The sequence below is a fragment of the Pteronotus mesoamericanus genome, unplaced genomic scaffold, assembly GCF_021234165.1.
Source record: "Pteronotus mesoamericanus isolate MK-2021 breed Mesoamerican mustached bat unplaced genomic scaffold, CSHL_Meso_final scaffold_167, whole genome shotgun sequence".
Taxonomy (NCBI): domain Eukaryota; kingdom Metazoa; phylum Chordata; class Mammalia; order Chiroptera; family Mormoopidae; genus Pteronotus; species Pteronotus mesoamericanus.
In genome coordinates this window covers 34,112,921-34,128,407 of record NW_026555308.1, presented here as the reverse complement: position 1 = coordinate 34,128,407, position 15,487 = coordinate 34,112,921, and positions in this window count along the sequence as shown.

Here is a 15,487-nt window from a genome sequence, read left to right as displayed (position 1 = left end):
TCTGTAGCCATATTTGTATGATAAAGACTTTACGGTTATTGTTTATTGAAGGGAAAAAATGATTTACACCCAAAAGCTAATGGATTGGAAACAAACATCAACAACAAAAGTTCAAAATACTTTTTCTTGTTAACTATACACACTGCAGTGAAGACCCAAATGTAACAAAGAATAGTTAAAATACCCCGCAGTGTCCATTAGATTAAGTTTTTTATACATATAGTGAATTTTTGTGCTCTAAAAAGATTTCAAAGTCTACCATGAAAATCTGTAAGTATATTTCTCATGATCCTGGTCAGATACTGTATCAAAATAGTGTTTTACATTGAAATAATAGACTGACAAGGCAATATCATATTTGCAAACAATAGAAAAAACAATCTGAATAGCTTTGAATGCATCAAAAGTTTGTACATTCAAATGAGATAATATCAGACAGTTCTTGATGAAGTATCTGAAACTCTTTTCAAATATAAGGTCTCATTACTTGTCCACTACCCATTTTTTTTTTTTTTTTTTTTTGCTTGTGATAATCTTTAGTGGAGTGGAAAAACGCTCCTGTTGACCTAGTTGAAAACTGGTATCATTATGGAAACTTAGTTTCCTATTATTGCTGGTGCAATAAGCACAAGTGTTAAGGAAATATTATACTTGCTTTGAAACAGGACTCTCTCCCACCATCTGACGTAAGCTTAAAGAAAAATGGTCTTCGAATGAGCTGCTTAAGACATGCTATCTATTTCTAAAATTAGCATAAAGGGCCAGTTTCAGAATTCATTTAAATTATCTGTTTTACTGTCACAGAAAAGAACAGAATTCAATATTACGGTTTTTCTTAAACACAGGGAGTCTGTATTGAAGACTGCAGCCTTTGCTGTGCTCAGCCCCGCTGTCCCATCCTGATAGCTCTACATGCAAATGCTGTGCTTATAAGGGGTCTTCATCTGTGATTTAACATTTTCATTTTGAAATGAGCTAGGTACGGATTCTCTGAGTCCATCTTTCCTATGTATTTATTCTCAATCAAATTGTTATGTTAACGTTATTCTATTTATTAGAACTCTTTTCACCTAAGGATATTAAAGAGCTTTGAGAAGCATAAGCAAAATCTCCCCTAAAAAAGAGATTGGCACAAAACTAAGATAGAATTAGGTCAGTAAAACAAAAAACAATATAGAGCTTAAGCTTCCCTGCTCAAAGTCAATCAGTGAAATAGTCAGGGTCTACTTTCTATCCAACAGATTGACCTTTTGCAAATGAAGGACCCAAGTGGCTAAGTGACACTATTCAGACAAAATGCTTGCAAGGCAAAAGTTTGGAGCAGGAGAAATGTCCTTAAACCAAAGAGTTTCAAACAAAGGCAACTTGACAAGCACATAAATTAGACTGTCTCTTAAGTACAGTAAATAAATGTTAATCATAAGTATGTATTTTTAGGATAGCTATTGGCACATATAATACTATGCTGAGAATCCTTAGAGTGATCACTATGTTCTCTCCAATCTTGGTAGGCAAGAAATTAAGAAAGGGTCATTCATTGTTATCTACGTTTGCCCAATCCATAGACCTATCTTTTTTTTTTTTTTTAATTTATTGTGTCTGATATGTCTCTGATGTTGAGGAACTATACATATGAGACAGCAGTCTAGTATACCCCTATGATTTCTTTCAACCGGATATAACAAATGTATAGACCTCAATTATAAAATAATTATGTCACAACAAGACAAATATTTTATGTGTGATTTTAAGTTTTTGTAGCAGAAGGTCAATCAATAGATGAATGGCTTAATAAGTTATGGTTCACTAAATTCTGAAATACTTAAAAACTTCAGATCTAAAATTCATGGGCATAAGGATTTCCAATATATATTTTTATATGTTAAATTGTGGAGCAACATTATGTCATGTTATTATTTATTGAAGAAAACATCTATGCTATACAAAACTCTGTGGTTTTATGATAAATAAAAATATAAGGATACATACTCGTGTTACTATTACTTGCTTCTACAGAGGAAAGTGGGATTAGTAAGCAAAAGGGAAGTTTTAGCTTTTACTTTCTGTGTATGTATAGTTCAATGCTTAGAAATTGAGCATGCATTTTTGTTTTACTTGAACAATTTGTGTATGACTTGAAAAACAGCATAGCATAGTGGTTAAGACTACAGGCCCTGGAGCCACATTATCTGTACTCAAACCAGATTACTACTAGCTATATAACCTTGGGTAATATACTATGTGTGCTTGTTTATCCACTCATGGAAGGTCAATAGTAACATCTCATTCCTCATGAAGTCATTATGCAAATTAGACCATTTAGTGGAAGTTATTTGTTTACAGCTATCCCAAATAAACATAAATGATTTAAAAATATTGGCTATTGTTATTATCTTTATGCTAGATGATTTTTGATGATGATGATAATAAATATGGCATCCAAGAGGAATCTTGTAGGCATAAAGGCATAAATATAATTCAACTAAAACGAGATGATATCACTGGCCTCAGACTTAAACCATAACAATATTTAATCTCAGAAGACAGTAGAGCAATGAATTTGAAATTCTGAAAATTGAAGTCAATTCCAAGAACAGTATAACCAGACAGATTGTTCAAGTAATTCTAATATACTAAAGCAAAGATAGCATCATAAACTTGGCTTATTATTTGTTAATAAAGCCTGCCAAAGATTCAGAAAGGTATAGAAATTACGATAGCAAATACCATGTGTTTAACACTGTTAAATCTCAATGTTTTGTCATTTGTCCCCAAATCTGCCATGGCTCTTGAAAATATAGCTGAAGACATCTGTTTCCTCTTCTCTTGCTCCAGTTCACTTACTCTCTGCTCATGTCTAAGTGTTTACATTTGCCTGAATTTGGTGTTTGTATTTTTCATGCATGTCTTAATAATTTATGTAGAAATGTGTCATTAAATAATATATAGTAGCTTCTGAATATTTTAAGCTATATAAAAAACCTTAAAATTGGATTTTTTTATTGCTCCCATTTCTATAAAGACCCTAACATGATAGATACCAGATATAATGGTGAAGGTCTATTTCAAAAGGCATATAGTCAATGTAGGTTTTCACAAAATAATTATACTATTCTTGGGCCCTTCTTAGGTACCTTCATTCATATTAATAATATAAAAGATCAAGAGGTAGAAGAAGAAGAACAATTTTTTGAAAAGATTTTTTTGAGAGTTGCTTCATAATATATATGCCTTCAAGGGGAGTGGGTGCTGTTTCTTTCCATGTGACCCCAGCAGAAAGATATTTGGGCAACTTTGAGATATTATCCTTGATTTGAAATCACATTTGAGTGTGAGCTGACACATGCCTGAAGAACCTGAAGACAAAAGGCAGCAGGAAAAGGAGAGAAGCAGACAATGCTTAAGAAGTAACTACAGGCCCACTTTCAGGTGAGGAAGTTTCGATGAACATTTTCCATAGGCCAGAATGTCAAGAACTGTGAAGATCTGAGACTTTAATCTACTTGCAAGCTAACAAGTTATACTCCCCTCATTTCATGGATACTGACAGGAGACACAAGACTCCTCTGAGTCAGAGATAATAGATGGTATGTTAGTCAGAAACAGTAATAGCCAGCATTACTAGAGAATCAGCTATTTTACTAGTTCTCCCAGCCCCAATTCCCAAGAGTGATCCAAAGAGGACTAAGTGACACTTCCACAAGTTTTGGGGTGAGTTATAAAGAGAGAAACTCTGAGCTTAAAGAGCACATTGTTTTTGTAAAGGTCACTATCTTATTATACTGAACAGTAAACAAATTACCTTTTGCTCTGGAGTTATAAACTGTTTTCCAAAACTGCTCCCCAAACCAACATCCTTAGAAAGGGCCTCTAGAACAAAGGCAGAGAGTGCCTCTGCTCAAAAGACATGAGGAAACACAAAAAAAAACCCATGGAAAATATCCTCCCAATGTAGCAATGAACTACTGTGAGACAGAGCCACCCTAGAGACATTTTATGACCAGCTGAAAGAAGATCACTTGGTGCCCAACCAATCCTGGAAAACCAGGAGCTGGGGAGGAAATCCACTAGCAAAGGGAAGGCATAATCTTGTTACAGAAAGTTGCAGCCCAGGAAAGCAGCAAAGGAGGAATTACAGTTTATATACTGGTATCTTAAGACACCAGGAAAGACACAGCATTTAAATTGAGAATGACTTAATCAACTAGAGATGGAACTGAAGTTATTCAGTTGGAAAGGAATATAAAGAGTCAAAATGGAAAAGAAATCAAAAGATGATTCAGGGAAGAGAAAGAACTCTAGTCTTGATGAAAGGAAACTTCAAGAACTTATTCTGAACATTTTAATGCTTATTTTTCCAAATACTACATTCTCATTTCTCTCTGTGGTTATACAGTAACCTTCAATTGATGGGATTAATGGTCATTTTATATGTGAAGAAGGAAGAGTAAAATCTGCAAATAACTAAGATGAATACAAGCCATACTACAGATATATTTAATGTTTCCCTTGGAAAAAATCTTCAATATAAATCTACTTGGAATTTCAAAAACTGACACAAGACCAACGAAGATAAGGAATTTGAAAGTAAAGTTTTCACAATATTTAGGTAAAAATAAATACCCTTTATTATTTCTTTAGGTTCTAAAAGAATTTAATTGTGAATTTTCTTTAGCTTTGAGCCCCTTTCTCATAACTATACAAATGCAACTTATTTTCATGAATGATAATAGACTCCAATCTAACATAACATATCTTGTTCTGACATTTACAAACACACAGCTGTAGAACAGATAGATCTGGCACAATGTTTATTTTCTAGTCTGTAAAAGGAAACAGGATGCTTCTGCTTAATAAAGTTCATATAGCATTGTAAATTTAAACAATCCGATGAAACTGTCCCTGAGAGGGGAAAAAGTGATAGCATAATCTGAAATGTCCATTATATTATCTGACATTAATGCTACGTTATATTAGTGCCTCATACAACTTGATATGTAGCTGCTTAGACTCAGGTAACATTGAATTACATTTTCTTCAATACATGTATTTGGAAAATGAGAAAAAGGCCCTTAATATATGCAAGATATTCAAAACTTCTATTAAAAATTTATATGGAGGTGATTGTTGGGGGGGAGGAGGATATAAGGGGGCTAAATAGTAATGGAAATATATAAAATAAAGCTTATATTTTAAAAAATAAAATAAAAATTCAGATGGAGAATGAAACGATTGAACTGTTAACATGTAGTTGAAGAAAGGTGATTATTGTATATGCCTTTAAAGATGTAACTATTATCCCTGGCTGGTGTGGCTCAATGGATTGAGTACCAGACTGTGAACCCAAGGGTTGCTGGTTCGATTCCCAGTCAGGGCACATGCCTGGGGTGTGGGCTAAGTCCCCAGTAGGGGGTATGTGAGAGACAACCACACATTGATGTTCCTCTCCTCTTTCTCCCTCCTTTCTCCTTTCTAAAAATAAATAAATAAAATCTTAAAAAAATAAAAATATAACTGTTAGATATTTCCAGTGATAAACCACACCTGAAATACTTTTGAAATCTCCCAAGGGTTACATTAAATAGCCAACTACTTCCTCTATTATGTTTTTCTTTATCTGTACTCCCAATTTCTGCCTTTTCTAATTGCTGTTTCCACAGTACATACAGTTAACTTGACTTCAAGAATGATAAATATAGAGTAACACATTCCTTTGAAGAACAGAGGACACCATTGTCTAACAACAACAGAAAACAATTTTTGTAATGAAAATATAATTCCTCTATAGATTCACGTTAACAGTCCTTAGCAGCACATGTACTAATATTCTTGGTTGTTCCTGAGAGTGTATTACTTACAGATCTGTTGTTTCTAGTGGGAGATGGCAGTGGGAGGTAGTTTTACCTCACAGAGGACATCTGGCAATATCTGGACACATTTTTGACCACCAGGACTTGAGGCAGGGTTACTATTGGTATCTAGTGGTTAAGGCCCAGAGATGCTGCTAGCCCAATGCAGCGGACAGCCCCCTGAAACAAAATATCATCCAGCTCAAAATGTCAATAGTGCCCAAGTAGAGAAGACTGCACTAAATAAATATCTCACCCCACATCACTCCCAACTACCTTTACCCCTGTGACTTTCCTTCGAGCAAATTTTTGCTTCCTGTGATAAAAACTTTTTTCTAAAGCACCAGTACCTTATAATTCAACTAATTTAATCCTTCCAATTCCTGTAACTTGCTCTTACTGTTTAAACCTATCTTTCTTTACTTATTATGTCCAGTTTAGTCTAGTGAAAAGGTAGTGATGGTCTTTCTACATTCTAACCATATTTTGTGGCCCATGGTAACTCCCTCATTTCTAGAATTTTCCTTGAACAATAACAACAAAATCCTAGGCTTTTGTGCCTAAATAATGCACTTTGCTCCTGAAGATGCTATTGAAAATTTTTTTCAATAGTCCCTGTGGACTATTTTTTTTTTCATTCCTGTATCTGTCTAGAATCTGACAGGGGTGTCCAACCTGTAACCCGCAGGCTACATGCAACCCAAGATGGCTATGAATGTGGCCCAACACAAAATTGTATATTTACTTAAAACCGTTTGTTTTTTTTTTTTTTTTTTGCTCACGAGCTTTTGTTACTCTTTGTGTATTTAATGTGTGGCCCAAGACAACTCTTCTTCTTTCAGTGTGGTCCAGAGATGCTGAAAGGTTGGACAGTCCTGGATGATTACACTGGATGGTTACAGCTGTCATCTAGCTGATAGAGTAGACACAGCACTGTGCAGGCCAAATTCCTCCTCTGGATTCACAGATTTTTCCCCTCAGCTGGCGGGCGCAGGGTAGAGGAGGGGATGGGCAGTCCTCTCAACTAAGACTTCAATGCCCAAGCCCTCTCAGGTACTTGAAGAGAGTCTCGTTGGTGAAGGTGATGCCCCCTTCCCAGAGCATCCTACATACAGACTGATCAAGGGTATAAGGACCTAATCTCAAATCTGAGCAGCTCAGATGGGCAATCCAATCATCAAGTTTCTCATGAGATAGGCTAAGGCTTTGGTATCGTATTAATGTATGGGAGCTCAACTTCTTGCACTGCATGATCCAGCTTTCTTCTCTCCCCAAGAAATTCCCTGATAAGCTTTGTGCATACATCTTCATTTCAGAATCTGTGGAAACTGACCTACAGCCTCAGATTTGTTAGGTCACCTTGTTCTTATTCTGTAAAGAGCATATATGTTATAAAAGAATAATACCTATTTTATATAAAAATAGGTGGTGCTCATTACAGTGAAGATAAAATCAGAATTTAGACCTTCATTGTTAAATAGAATGTGTTCAGCCCAAATGAGTGCTTTCTTTTCCTTCTACGTGCTAAGAGTTTTAATAGAATGCTATATTTATTCCACTTCCTATCACAGATTCAGGGTGCTGATGATTATTTGCTTGTTGGGTACAAATGTGGAAGGGTGTAATTTTGCTGACAATTCTTTCTTTCCTTTTTATTTATTTTATAATTTTAATTTTAATATTTTATTTTTATTGTATTTTTTCAATTACCATTTATTCCCCTTATACCATATTCCACCTCCACTCCTCCTTACCCCTGCAACCATCACACTATTGTCCACGTTCAAGAGTCCTTTTTTTTTTTTACCTTCATCCCTCCACTCCCCAACCTCACTGCCCCACGAGCTGTCTGCCCACCGAGCTGTCTGCCTGCTCTTTATCTATGAGTCTGTCTCTAGTTTTCTTGTTAGTTCAGTTTGTTCATTAGATTCCATATATGAATGAAATCTTATGGTATTTTTCTTCCTCTGACTGGCTTACTTTACTTAGCGTAATGTTCTCCAGGTCCATTCGTAGTGTTGCAAAGGGTAAATTTTCTTCTTTTTGTATGATTGAGTAGTATTCCATTGTGTAAATGTAGCATTCTTTTACCCACTCATCTACTGTTTTACAGAGCCTGGATTGATGGACTACAATATTAATTTATAGGTCCTACTGTATATGACAGGCTTCAGCTATATGATCAGGGCTGTCCTGGGTAGAAACTGAAATCACTGTTTATTCGATTAGTTATTGAATCATGTCCAGGGTTAGTTAGTAATTATTGAACAAGGTACAGGGGTCACAACACAAAGCAGTTGCTTTTGAGTAAGAAAATACATTCGGGAAAGAGTTGAAAGAAACTTAGTGCTATTGAGCCATTTAATGATAGATTACCTGAAATGATCCATGTGCAACATCAGAGCTGGGCTGCTTTGACAATAGGTGAGGGATAGATCAATGAATTTGGCAGTGCTATAAACAAATCAATACAAAAAAGAGAGAAAAATTGGGCTTTCAAGAGAGTTTCTGAAGTACTCTCTGGATTTTTGACAAATTAGCCCTGATATTATTGCATGGCCCTCCAAATTAAGGGATAGAATAGGCCAGTTTTAAATAATGCAGGGTCTTCCCCCTACGCCGCCCTTGGCTTATGATTCGTTAATTTGTCTGCTTATTAGACACTGGCAGGTAAAAGAAAATACGCAAAAACATTTAAACTGTTACATAAAGATGGTTAGGGAAGAAATCTACTAGGGCTTTGACTGATAATTAGAAGAATGAATCACCCTTACGATGCATCATTACATCCAAGTTACTTTGTGGACAAATCTGCAAGTGAGGGAGGGTTTACTATAAATGTGAGTCCCTGTGGCTCCTTCAGAGGCCTCGCTCCCTGCTCTGCCAGGCGGAAAGGTGGGAGAGGAGGTGGGGAGAGGAGGGCAAGGGCAGTTGCGTGATTGCCCTCCCAGTCTTTCACCACCTTCTTTCAAAACAGGTGAAAATTAGATAAGTCACCTGGTGACACTGGCTTCTATTGTGTCCTTTACAAAGAAAGTTAACCACTGCTCTAAATGCCTGCCTGCTTTTGGAGCTCAGTCAACTCCTTAAGGGGTTTTGAAGGCCTTGTCACAGGAGCCTGTCATTATCAAGAACCCTGTCCTCTGATTTCCCTGTCTTTGTGTACATGTTACGTCATTGATCTCCTCACCTTCCTTCATTCTCCTACATCAAAGGAGAGTAATTTTGAGACTGTTCTCCTCAAAAGTCATGAGCCCCTTGGGAAATCTTTAAACCATGTCCACATGCATTGTGTTCTCACAACAAGGTGGCGTTACCAGCCCCACAGTCTTTCCAAGAACTGGAGTTACTCTTTCTTTAATTACCACGGGGGGGAAAAGAAAGCTGTTTAAAAATATCAACTCTGGCTTTTTTCTAATAGATTATTCTGTTTCTCAGTAACGTAAATGTTCACCCATGTTTGCAAAGTTTTTCCTCTCTAGACCACAATGCCCAGAAACGTACCTGTTGTATTTAACAGAAGTGCTGTAATCTGCAGAATTATTTTTTTCCATCTCTCCTAAGACCAAAATCACTGAGTAGATTTTACTTCATAGCTGTGGATATGCCCTCTCTCTTGTGCTTTAGGTTTTAAAAATGTTTGAACAACATTTACTTTGTGAAAAATGTCTACTTTCCCACTTTCTCCTCTTTGTTGTAACAAATTTGCACTTTCACTCTTCCTGTGACATCAAATGTGGGATAGTAAAAAAAAAAAAGAGAGAGACCATTTTAATGCGTTAGAGGCATGCCCTTGAAAGCTTACATGAAAATACTTACCTTCAGATCCACCTGTGCTATATTCTAATGTAGTGTATTATTAAAGTAAGAACCAAGGAAATTAACATAATTGTGTAAAAAAAAACTTTAAGGAAGAGGAGTCTCACTTTTGACATTTATTTGCATTACTTAGATAATACCTCACTCCCCCAAATTTCCCCAAATCATATATTTATTTACTTTTATTTTGTGTCAGACAAACCTGTAAAATATCTGGACATTTCATTTCAGACCTAAAGCGAGAGGTTTCATGGTCTGCAACTTTAAATTATTTCCAGACCTTTTGAGATGCCTTTCTTTGTAAATGTTCATACAAATGAGCACTGTTTAAAAAATTAAACTGACAGTGGTTAAAAGATCTTACTGGTTTATTCAACTATTCATGAACCAGGCAGCAGCTCTGAGGAGCGGTACAAAATGGAAGACTTGTATGGGCTGGAGGGAATGGGTACAAGTAGGCAAAAAGTGGTTTGGTTATGGCCAGGTCACTTCCTTTAGGGGTGTTGGGGCAGAAAAGCTTTCCTTCTGCCCTTCCAGGTTCTTTGGCTGGTCTAATAATTAAATTGACATAAGACAGATTAACAGGAGAAACACTAATTTTGTATGGCTAGAAGCCCCCTAAAAATATGAGACCCCAAGGTGAGGCTTATGTGCCGTCAAGCTAAGGAATGAGATAGGGACTTGGGGCTCCAAACGGGAGGAGGGCAATTCCTAGGGAGAGAAGAGCAGATGTTTGGTAATCAGATGTTTGCCCTGCCCAACCTGTATGTCTTTCAGATAAAAAGGTCTCTGGTAATTGCTGTTTCTGGGCCAGGTTCCCTACATATTTTTTTTTCTTTTTTTAGTCAGTTAAGGGTGAGGTAGTTTTTCTAGAGTCTGCTGGGTCTTGATTACCTTCAGCTTCTAATAGTCCCCAGGCCAAAGGGGTAAACTTTGGCGTGGCATACTCTGCTCCTCTTTAGAGGATGGCAGGGGCCTATCAGGCAGACTACCTCACCAGTGCTGACCTAGTGATTCCTGATGCACTGAGCTAAGATTGCATTTCTGGAAAAAGCAGAAACTGTAATTAAGTAGGTCTTGGTTTGGTGACCTGGGCCTTAGCATAGGTGAGTCCATGTGGGGCCCCGTATGTCCTTTTTAACAGTACAAAGAGAGTTTCACAGAGCAAAATTACTTCTCCAAACTAGTTTCTTTAAAAAAAAAAATTATTTTTGGCATATTCCTCATATATAATGCACATTTTATAAAACTTTTTGATTTCAAACTTGTAAGATAAAACACATGAAGGGAATTACCACATGTATTAGTAGGAGAAGTAAAAAAAATAAATAATGATAAACTGGGTGACACACTGAACCTTCCCTGGAAACAGAGATAATCCAAACTCTGGATCTCGTTTGGCCTTGAGATAAGATGACCAATTGTTCCAGTTTGCCCACAAGTGTCCCTGTTTTAAAGCTAAAAATCTGACATCCTGGGAACTCCTCAGTTTTGGGAAAATCAGAGTCCTGGACCATCGATCATCTTATTTCCAGAAGATCTTATAAAATATCACCAACGATTTATAGCATAAGTTCTTAACCATCTACCTTGAAAACAATAGAAGAAAACTGTCAATATGAATAAAGCTGGCAAACCATTTGAGACTTATTGTAATAAAATAGGTTGTAAAGTTTGATTATTGAGAAGGGTTTGTAGTGTCCAAAGATCTCAGACTTCAAGTTGAAAATCATTGATTTTGTAACATGTGTTTACAAGTGGATACTGTTTCAATCAGCAATATGTGTACACATAGCCAGGAAAAGACAAGAAGACAGAATAAAAAAATCCACAAATTTAAGCAATTATTGTTCTAGACACTTGTGCTGGCACGAAATGAATATGACACTTGGGGCAGCACTGAGACCAAAATAATTTTAAAACAAAAAGAGTCAGCATTTTGTTTCAAAAATGAGACCTGCATGCAGGCTAAATGAAAAATTTTAATTGTAAATTAAATATGAGAAATGCAATGCCTTAAGCATTTCTAAATTTAATATGACTATGCCCAACTAGCTAAGGTCGGTTCAGCATTTCCAGAATGAAATTCTTCTCAAGAAAGGATGTAAGATATTTATGGTGCCAAGTGAAGTGGAACAGAATAGACCACCCCAAAATAGCCCTCTTTGACATACTGATATTTTGAATGGGTTATATTTAAGAATGAGCAGACACAGGTGAAGCTCTAAAAATTCAGCAGAAGTTACTCTTTTGTAAGAGATAATTACATTAATAAGAGAAATATCTATTTGTAAGGCAGGTCTCCCTCTCTGTATCAGGAAGAGAAGGGTGATTCTACATTTCCAAGATTCTTATCAGTGGAGAAGGCAATGACAAATCTGCCTAAGGACCTCATTCATGCTAAAAGTTCTTAGTAAAGTTAAGGTTATAAAAAAAATCTTCCTTAACAAAAAGTTTATTTGGAAAATGAAACAAACAAAAAAAGGCATTGTAGTTCGTAGCACTATAATTCCATTTAAAATTGGAACAAGACAAGCACAATGACTGAAACGGTTCTTCTGCCTCAGTTGCTCTATCTTCTCACCTGCAGCAATCTGCCTTGGCTGCACCTTGATGCTGGAATGCTCTCAACAAGGTCAAGTGTGATTCTCTTGTTGCCAAATCTAAAGGATATTGTTGATGCATTGTGGTAGGCAAAATAAAACCCCTCCCAAAATGTCTACGTTTTAACTGTACAATTAGAGACCTAGATAGTGGGAGAGGAAGAAACTTTCCTCTATCCTCCTAGGTTCCTTCAGCCGCACTAAAAATTAAAAGTAAATCTACAGGAGACAGATTAAAAAGAGAAAATAACCAAATTTAATATATAAGAGTGGGCAAAAATAGATTGATAATAATAAATAATATAATAATTAGTAAATAAATAATAGTACAAGAATAAACCTTGTGTTTTGTGTACTTTTTCCCACCCCTGTATATGTATGCATGGGGCCCCCACATATACAAGAGAGTCAAAGACTCCACCCATATCAGAGGTTTGGAAACAGAAAGGTGAAATGAGGTACATACGATATTTTGAGCTAAGGATGAGGTAAGGTGCCTGGGGGCTTCTGAGTGAAGGAAGGTCATGGTGTGCTGATAAGAATACATGTTCAGTAATTAGAAGTTTGCAGTGTCCTATAGATTACATCATAAAGAGTTGGCTCTGGTGATAACTCTTATGGGGGAAGCCCCTAATTTAACTTCTTTAAGGGAGAAGTAAAAGCTTCTCATGAACCCTTAGTGTCTTGATTGCCTTCAACTCAAACAAGATGTAGTTAAACTACAGATGCTGAAATAAAAAGAGTAGCCTGGATTATCCAGGTGAGCCAATCTAATCACATGAATCCTTGAAACAGAAAACTTACCCAGCTGTGGTCAGAAACAGGGATGTGAGAGTAGATTAAGGAAGAAGGACCAGGGAGATGTACTATTGCTGGTTTTGTGGATGCAGGAACGAGACCACAAGCTAAGGAATGTTGGCAGCTTCTAGAAGCTGGAAAATGCAAAAAAGCCCTCTCACAGTGCCTCCAGAAAGGAATACAGCTTGCTGACTCCTTGATTTTGGCCCACTGAGACCCTTGTCAGACTTCTGGTCTTCAGAACTTAAGAACATAAGTTAAAAACAACTCGTTTTAAGTCACCAAGTATGTAATTGTTTGTTATAGTAGTAATAGAAAACTATGTTCATCTTATTTTATATTTAGAACTTTTGATAGAACTCACCATTTCTTTCTTGAAGTACTGTCTTCATGACTTTATGATTCCATGTTCCTTTGGTTTCCCTCTTGTTTAAAGCAGGCCCTCCTCAGTACCCTTTTAAGATGGTTCTTTTGCCTATCCAATACATGCTGATGTATTCTAATAAATTTTCCATTCTAACTCTTTGTATTGGTTATATCAACTAAGCCCATAGTTCTCAGTCAGGGACAATTTTGCCCTTCACTGGACAGTTCATAATGTCGGAGACATTTTTGGTTGTCACAACTGTGAGTGCTAGACGTATCTAGAGGGAATAAACCAGGGATGTTGTGAAGTAGCTTACAATGCACAGGGAAACTCCCAAGAGCAAAGATTTATCCTGAATAGAAGGTCAGTAGTGCTGAGGTTGAGAAATGAGAAACCTACAGGCCAATAACTTCCAAATTCCTCCTTTCAACTTCAATCTACAGCCAGAGCTTCACACAAATATTTAGAGCCACCTAGTATTGAAATAATAATCTCCTCCCTAAAAGTGCATTTCCTCAAGTTTTCATTGTTAAAATAAATAACAACATTATTTTGTCAGTTCCCTAAACTACTATCTTTAAAATCATTATGTCCACCCTAAATTCAATCACGTTCCAAATCACATTACTTTATCTTCCCTAAAGCTCCATGTACCCTTTGGCTTCGCTTCATCCCCATCAGGGTTTCTTGTCTCTGTCTAGAATATAATGGAGTCATATTAGGTAAACATTAACTTTGCATAATTTAACTTCATTTATTCTGTAAAAGTAGAGAATAATCATTCAAATAGTGTGGGAAATTTCACTCATCATTTTAACTTCATGAAGGTTTATGCCAGAGTCCGCAAAAGATGAGAGAAGAGCGCCTGCTGGTTCCTTCATAAGTCTCAGTTTCTATGTTCCCTCTCATATGTGAGCTTCTTGCTGCCCTAACACTTCCAAACTAACAGTGCAGTTTCAGAGAAGTACAATACAACTCCTTAAAGCAAGCTAGCCAACCATTCAACCAAGGACACAGCTGATGTACTCCAACTGGAGGGGAATTTGCCTGTGTTGTATGTATATTTAGAGAGGATACATTGACCCCAAAATGGCACTTTCCTAGTTGATTTTTCAAAACATGTATGACAAACCTCAAGGTTTTTGGACTGACTTACTGAATTTAGAAACAAACTCCCATCCCAAATGTGAGTCCACCACACTGAAGCCACCAGCCTGTCCCCTACAATTCTACAGCAGCCAGGATAAACATCCAACGATAAAGTTTGTGATTAGTGCCCAGTGTAAAATGTTCTTCTCATTACCGACAGGGCAAACTCCAAACTCATTTCTGTGAAATAAAATACTATTCAGGTTCTATTTTATCTCTTCAAGCCTTACATCTTATCATTTCTCCTCTTACCGACACAGAATAAGTATTAGCACTATCAGTTTAATAACATCCTCAAGAAATCTTAAAGCCAATAAGAGATTTAGGATAAATTGACAAATTCCTAGCATCAAAGACTTACTCAAGACAGCTAGCTTTTTGGGATATGAAATGTGTTTAGACAAAATGTGGTAGAAAATGAGATTGGATGATAACCCTCCCATTGTCCTGGAATTGGACCCAATAGGAGCCAGCAGCCTTTGCTTCCTATACCTGATCAAGATGACTGCAAATTGGCTGACTGCCTTTGTTCACAGGACCTGCCACCCGTCCCTACCCTCTTACTGTAAAAAGGCTACAGAAGGAAGGAGGGAATGAGAGTGAGAGTAAAAGCTAGTCAGCAGATTCAGTGTGGTTCGGTTAGCTGGGGTTTACCTGCTCACTATAAATTCTTATTCCACCAGGAAAGTGGGTTAATGGAGTGGGAGTTAGAGCTCATATATTAGGCAACTGGGCAATGAGGGGGCTTCTTGAAGGGGCTTCCAGAAAATTTACACATGTGCCCTGGGGATATTTGGAAGCAGCTACCCCAAAGTCATGGTGCACTTTCAGGCCCAGTTCAGGGGGGGAAAAATTACTTCTTTTCCTGAATGCATCCTGTGAGCTATAACACCAGAAGAGGC